Genomic DNA, 7,869 nt, shown 5'->3' with positions numbered 1-7,869 from the left:
GGGGGGGGGGAGGGGGAGTTAAAAAGTCTTAAATCCCTGACACTGCAAGAACCCTGATCCTATAGGATTGTGTCTAAAAAGCAAGCGCTTGCTCTCTGTAGAGCCGTATCTCCTGTCGAGGTGGAGACTGAGCCGTTGGATTCCCTGCTGGGTTTTCTCACCTGGTGCTGTTGCTCTTGCAAAAGCAAAAATGAAAAGCAAATCAGATAATCTGCAGAAGCCTCTCAAACATGCTCTGCGCCCAGGTGAGCTAGGCTAGATTTGAGGTGCAGACTGGAACTTACTTAGAAGTCAGCAGTGGCTTCGCAGGCAAACAGAAGCTGGAAAGCTGCAGGGAAGGGAGAGTGCTCTGCGACTTGCATCTGTAAGGATGGGGGTGACTGAAAGAACGGGGAAAAAAAAACCAACATTCTCCGTGGTAGTGCTCACACCAGTCTTAACCATATCAAGAATTCAGACAGAAGCTGCAAATATTAAAACTGAAAAAAAAAAAAAAAAAAAAAAAGCTCACACCTTCCAAAAACATTTAACAGGGCCAGTTTTTTTCCTGATACACAGAGCAGTGTAAAGCCTGATCCACAGACCCACCACTACCTTCAGCAAAGCTGTGTTGTTTTAAACCAGCCCAGGCCTAGAAAAGCTTTTTGCACTTAATTCCTGCCTCTCCTTGGTTTGACGGAATGCACCATTTATCCTTCAGCTGTTCCATTGATTAAGCCATTGGAAGGCTACAGCTAATGGAGCTGAGCAGACCCCGGTATTTCATGGGGGATTCAGCTCCTCTTTTCATGGCAGAGAGATTCAGTGAGCACAGAGACAAGATGCACCAGTCCCTTTTCCTCCTGTTTCATGCAAGTGAGAGTCAGCGCTATGGAACAAAAGGATTAGTGCCCAAAGAAGAGAATTCACTTTGCATCCTAGAGATACCAACTACTAATGATTTCTGGTTCTGTTATTCTAGTCTCCAGTGTTCAGTGAGACTGAGGAAGGGGAAATCAGCTTAAACTCAAGGTTATTGTAGGATACTGCCACAGGGACAACTGAGGCAGGCAGCATTTAAAGTCTGTGGGCAAAAGCTGTACAGCAAGCTGGCTCTGGAACCAACAGTTGCAGAGTGACAGTTTTGAAACATGTTAATTTTTCATCCACATACTTCAATGCACCAATGCAAAATGCCAAGTGTACATCAGGGTCAGGCTAAATTTATTATTGCCTTGTGGTACCACCCTTGAAAGCTTTTAGATCAAGTTTTCAGATATGCTGATTATCTGCATCCAGGAGAGTCCTGGCACTGACTGGAAAGCCTTTTTCTTCCTTTTCACATTCATTGCTTTTCCATTTGGAGATTAGTTTTTTGACTGGACCACTTACCCCTGCCTGCCAGTTGCATAACCCAAGGCAGAGGATACCTGTTCTCTGCCAGGCAGGATGCAGCACATGCAGAGTATGGTCTGCATTCAGCATGCCAGCCCTTACCACCCGCTCAGCAGAGGTCTAGCCTAGGATTCCAGGGACTGGGTCAGTTTTTACTTTTTTTTACACCTGTTGCATAAGATAACATACTCGATTCTTCTGATTTTACACAGATAAGAGCAGAGACACATACTCAGATTTGTATTTCTAGTTCCTTGTGCCTTGCTGCCAGCGTTGTACTGCTGCAGCTACGGCATGGTAGGATTAGCATGAACAGGCAGGATAGTCTCAGTGTAAAAAACCCACTGCCTCTGCAGGCCTTGGGCGAAAGGAGGCTAAAACCAGCAGCAAAGTGTGTTACTGAACTGTCAAAATGTTCTACTGAAATTACATACATCTTTGCCAAGGCTTTGAAAACACTGATTTACCGAAGGGTTTCACAATACTTTGAGGCCACTCACTCTACAAACCAGAAACACGTAGCTAATCTATAGTAGGAAAGATGAGGAAAAGCACCACTTTATAAACAAATCTGCTGTGCACCGATGCAATAGGCCCAGGAACGCACCGATCAACACACACCATCCCTAACGCTGCACCAATTCGCTGCTGCAACACAGTCCATTAATAGTAACATGGTTGTGCATTTTGGTGCATTTCCCTGTTACAGGAGAACAGATACGTCATGATGAAGGATTCTGGTTTTGAACTTTATCTATTGGTCTGATCTTAATGTGGCATTGAGATAAGGGCAGAGGGATATCTTTCAACTTTGCTTTCCCATTCAGGTCTCAAGACACTCAGAGAAAACCTTTGGCTTTCCTCAGCTGTATCCATGCAGCTCAGCTGATGTGGAGTGCAGCAGTCCTGGGCTGATAAGAAGTGCAAGACAGCTCTGCTGCAGTATTATGCCATCAGATACTTCCTAGGTCATTATTTATATTATAACATAAAGGTGGTTGGTAGATAGCGGGTTTGCTTTTATTGCAATTTCAAAAACTTCTTGGATAGAAGAAACAACCTTATTGCAATGGGTAAACCTGTATCACTCAATAAGAATTCAATATAGAGGTGGACACTGGCATTCAGCGTTGCAGCATTCACTCAGAATGATAAAACCTAGGACTGAAGAGGTGAAAGTCAGAGCAAGAGCTAAAATATTCCTTGACTAGGAAGCCTCCATCTTTGAAGGTTTCTTCTCACATGTGTGCTATTTATATAATGTTAATTTGGGGTGGGGGGTTATTTTTTGTTGGTTTACTTTTAAATCTAGGACAATATGCCCAATACTAGTTACACGTGAAACTGATTACCAGCACCGCAACATCCATTATTCGTTTCCAAAGTTCAGCATGTCAATCTTCATCAGTCAGTATTGGCCCAAGACACAGGAACTATTAAACTCCAATCAAGTATGTTTTGGGGAACTTGAGGTAGCTCAGTGATTACAGTATTCCCTACACACCTGTCTTCTCCCCACCTTTTATATCACAAGTCAAGAAAAGCAATTTCTTACTTACCCAGCCCCAAAGTGTTTGGAGAAAGCCAGCATTGTTCATGGACACAGTACTGCCACAGTAGAGTTCAGCCTTCAAAGGCTCGTGGTTTCAATTCCTGGGTGCTCCAGAAGCTGTCAGAGCCAGCCAGCAACACAAGTTACCTGCCCTTGCTTCTTTCTGAAGTAAATTAACTGATTATGATACAGACTCAACTGCTGAAGCTCTTAATCAGTCTGGACCACATGGAGAACAGTTCGTGTTAGAGAACAAACAAGGGAAGATGGTTACTCTCAACAGCGAGGGCAGAGGCAATCTCTCCATCAGTGAACTGCCTTTGCTTATCTTGAGGAGACAGATTTGAGTCCATCTCCACATACTATGTCTACAACAATAGAGCAGTAGTTGCTTTATGATTTTTTTTTGCCTTAGTATAGGTACAACTTTTTTAGTTAACGCACTCAGAGGTCCTCAGGAGCCACAAGTAACGTATTCAGATACTGAAAGCTAAGCAAAACTGCCTAGCTTCCTTTGTCCTCATGCACAAGAGGAAGATAGTATTTCCCTACATTACAATGAAAAAAGACACGCTTAGCCTAGAACTTCCACTTCCATCCTTTTTTAGCCCAAGACTAAACAGGGGGCTGAAGGCAGCTTGTCCCAGCGCAGGAATTCCTGGGGAAGATGCCAGCGCTTTAATCTGCTGATCAAGCTGATGAGAGCATCACTTTGTTAGAACAAAAGGCAGAAAGTAGGCACAGCTTACTTGATTGATCACTTCTGTTTTGATTCAGGTAGATTACTCGGTGAAGATTAGCTCTCCTCCTCCCCACCCCCCAACTCCTCTCCCCTTGTCACTGCTTTAATGGAGTCTTTGTGTTGCAGCTTCAGCCTGGTTGCTGAGGGATGGCAGACTGCATCACTACTGCAGTAATGCTGCTGAAGGACTCATCTAGTCTTGGTGACAGAAGTTTACAGTGGGGCATTAAGCCATGTTTTAGTCCCATGACTGGTTGGGGATAGCAGCAGAGAGGTAATTGAATTAGCTAGTAATACCATTCACTCAAGCTTCACAGCAAGTCAGCTGTGTTAAGACACTTTCCTGCCCCTCCCAAGCAGCACACCTGTGAGGCACTCACTGGACATGATTTCTACAGCTTAAAAGCTATAGTTTAAAAAGGAAAGTCGACAAACAATAGAAACAGAAGCTCTTAAGAGGCAGTATTACTCTAATAGTCTCTCACCTTGGAGTGTCTCAGCTTTACTTTGATGCTAATCTCTTTAAGAGCCAAGCTGTCCAGACAGAACACCAGAGCAGCTGGGTCTTGGGAACATCACCCACCATTCCTGTGACACTCCTGCACAGATCAGCTTTCCAGCCTCTAAACAAAGTTTGTCTGGATGCACAGAGATGGCATTGTTTAATACCAAGCAGACGTAAGTATTTAAATCTAAACTTCTTGAACTGGATTGGAGATTTCCCTCTGTCAGGCCTATTCAAGGCTTTAAGTGAGCATGCTTAACCACAAACCAACCCCAAGCACAAGTGCAGCTCCAGAACTCATTAAGTAGCTAAGTCACTGACGTGCCCCAACAGCCATAACAAAGCCCCTCTTTCTTACTCCCTCCCACACCGGTTTAAGAACCACTGTTATGATTTTTACAGTCTGGTTTTCCAGAAGCCACAAGACAGTGATTTTATTTTCTGAGAAGCCCAGCTGCTGTACAGCTGTTCTTCATTGCTTCACAGCCGAAGTTAACAGCCTTACTGAAAATCATGTGAGCTTGATAGTCTAGAACTTCAGTGCTCTCCTGGACACTTGTCTCCCCAGCACAGTGAGTGCCCAAGCTGCACCAGGCTCTGCAGCAGCATGACCAAGCAGGGCTCCCAGCTCATGAAACAACACACAAGAACCGAGGAATGATAAAGCATCCACAGAAATTACTCAGTCATTTACAGCCACATCTATAGATCATTGGCAGGAGATGCCTTTGCAGAGGTTAATAAATTTGGCAGATACCAGGCGAGTTTCTTCTAAGATTCCTTCATCAAAAGCTCGCTGTACGAAGTACACCTTACCTCTTCAAAGCAGGACAAACCCCATCCCGGCTCAGATTCACCTCTCCCCACCTTGAGGCTGGTCTGTGAACGCAACACAAAAGGGCAACAAACTCCCACTACATCAAGCTCCCTTTTTATATTGTTTTACCCCCTCCTGACTGAAGAACCACTTACTACGGAGTATCTATGCCAAAACACAACCTTTACTAGGGTTTCTAGGCTAGAGTCTCTCAAATGATAAACTGCTCTCTTCAGCTTAATACTTCCTCTGAAACACCTTTAAACACCAACCACAACAGCTCTTTTTCCTACAGAGTTTTTACTTGCTTCTAGAACATCTGGCACCTTAATGCCCCCTCCCTTGCTAACTACCTTTTAGTCATTTTTTGGCATCACATGTCTCATCTGTCACACCGGACCTGTTTCCCTTAAAGGAGCACGCAACTGAGCAAGTCTGAAAAGGCACTGACAAAACCACACTTTTTCTGACCAATGCACATTCCAATCCAAACCATCATCCTGATAAAATCTTACTTGCCCCAAATTATGAGATGTTAGAGCTCCTTAATGAAACAGCTCAGATATTTTTAACATCATCAAAAAACCTATTTTATCTTCTGACCTACAGCTCAGAAATAGCTGCACCATTTTTTTCCAGAGGCTTCCAAAAAACGACTGCACAAGTGACCCCCCCCCCCCCCCTCAATTTCAGCCTCAATATTTAAAGTTCGGAATCATATCACTAGCTGAAAACAGGGTCTCTCAACAGAAGATGTTAACCAACTGCTGCTACTCCCAACTTGCAGCTCTATCTGTAATAATAACAGGCACAAGTGACCAGGGCCTCAGCTGTTTATCTCATTCAGTGTGCCAGAAATATGCAGTAGGGAGATTTGCACTTTAATGATTTCTGCAAAGCCCCTTTTTTCTTCCAGAACAGAAAACGGACTGTAAAAGGACACTGCAGTTTACCACTTCTCACAGTCAGCTATACCTAAACAGACCAGATTAGCTTCTGAGAGCTAAGCAAGCTTTGTCATCGGGTCATCAAGGGGTTAAATACATAGCTATGGGATATAGCACAGATTCACCTAAGCTTCTTGCTAAATGTACTGTGTAGTAATATCACACAGAAGAGTAAGGGGAGATCTCTGGAGCTGGATTATTTGTCCAGCTGGCTCTTTCAGATGAGTTATTTACCCCCTCACCAAGTCTAATGTGTTACATTTCATCACTTGAGTTATGCTTGTGATCCACCCTCTGCTGGGTACAGGAATTTCAGGAATAGGGCCCCCGTCAGTGGCGTTCAGACTTCGCCCAGTCCAAAGCTGCATTAGTAACATGGTCGGAATCATAAAGCGATGTGGAATGTGAAGCAGGGCAGGCTGCAGTCTCCCTCAGCCCTCGTGTGGACCCGTATCTTTGCAGGCAAACCGAGGTGCTACCACTCTGTGTCACTCTGACACCTTGGCAATACTGTGAAGGGTCATTTTGAGATCAGACACACAGGCTGATGCCAGAACCTTGAGAGCAGAATGGTGAAGAAGGTTATGGTGTCAAGAAATTATACTGTAAATATAATTCAAAGTTATATCACAAATATAATGCGAGGCTTGTCTCATATATGTAATGTCATTGCTAGATTACCAGCCTGAGCAGCAAGGTACCCCAATTCTGTTCTCAGTTTTGTCAAGGTGACTCAGTTTCCCCATCTGCAAAGCAGCTGTTGTAAAGTGTATCTCTTTGTATAAAATAATTTGAGACCTTTGAGTGTAAAAGAGCGTAGGAATGGGGTTTAGTCTTGCCGTATAATGTAATGCCATTTATTATTGGACACAGTTACAGCTATTTAACCGTGTCAGTTTGCTTTACAACTCCTTGCTATTGCCGTACAAATCACGGTTTGCAAAAATACAGCAGCATTTTCTGAGGGCTGGGATGGTATCTGTGAGGTCTGGCTGGCCAGGGCTCTGAACAAAGGAGTTTTTAATATCCATACTAATTTTACGTGTTGCAGCATGGGGAGCTGGTGGAATCCATCCTTCGAGCCCTGGCGGAGCCGTGAGCCCAGCACTAGCGGATCCCGCCGGGATCTCAGAGCCGGGCACTGCGAAGATTTCCATACCTTAACGTACTTAGTGCGGCCAGCTAGGGAAACGATAGCTGCGACATTGTTCACCCCGGAGCATCCGAACAGCAGCTGAGCGCCGGTGGAAGTTTCAGGCGGTACCAGGACATTTTATCAGCGCGCTCTGCTGCGGGCATGCTTGGGTGGCGGGGGGGTGCAGAGTTTTGCTTCTCTTCTGTCTGCCTCTCATCGCTCCACCTGCCCTCCCCAACCCTGGTGAGTGTAAAAGCACCGTCAGGCTGAGCTGGAACGCGCTCCAGGGGGTTCGCCGGGCGCTCCCTTGGTTCGGAGCGGGCTGGAGTTGTGGCTCCTCGTGTGCAGGTACAGGGTCGGATGCGAGAGTCACGGGAATTCCAGGACACAGCGCAGTGCGAGGTCTGTAGGCAAATATACTTACACACACACGGATATATGAAATTAGACCACACAATGCAACTACGGAAAACAGGGAATGTTTCTTTCGGTTACTGGAACTCCCGGCCTCAGTACAGGTTTTGGTGTAACGGTGCCGGACAGACCAGAGCGCACCATGTGCCCGTCCGTGCGGACACGCCTGCTGCAGCCCCCAGGTGCCGAAAGGGTGCAAGTCCCGGTGCGCAGGGCGCGGTCCCAGCGGCGGTGCCCGGCTGGGTGTGGGCACGGGGGCTGCCCCCCGCCCTGCGATTTTTTCCCCCCTCCCGACCGCCGCTGCCCCGGCGAGAGCCGACGCCAACCGCAGACTCTCTCGGCGGTGGGAGGAGCGTCCCGGCGGGCGGGGCGCTGTGTCGGGC

Source organism: Athene cunicularia (genome assembly GCF_003259725.1).
Source record: "Athene cunicularia isolate RWA chromosome 21 unlocalized genomic scaffold, athCun1 chr21_part1, whole genome shotgun sequence".
Taxonomy (NCBI): Eukaryota; Metazoa; Chordata; class Aves; order Strigiformes; family Strigidae; genus Athene; species Athene cunicularia.
The sequence above is the reverse complement of the archived record's forward strand: the minus strand, read 5'-3'. Positions refer to the sequence as shown.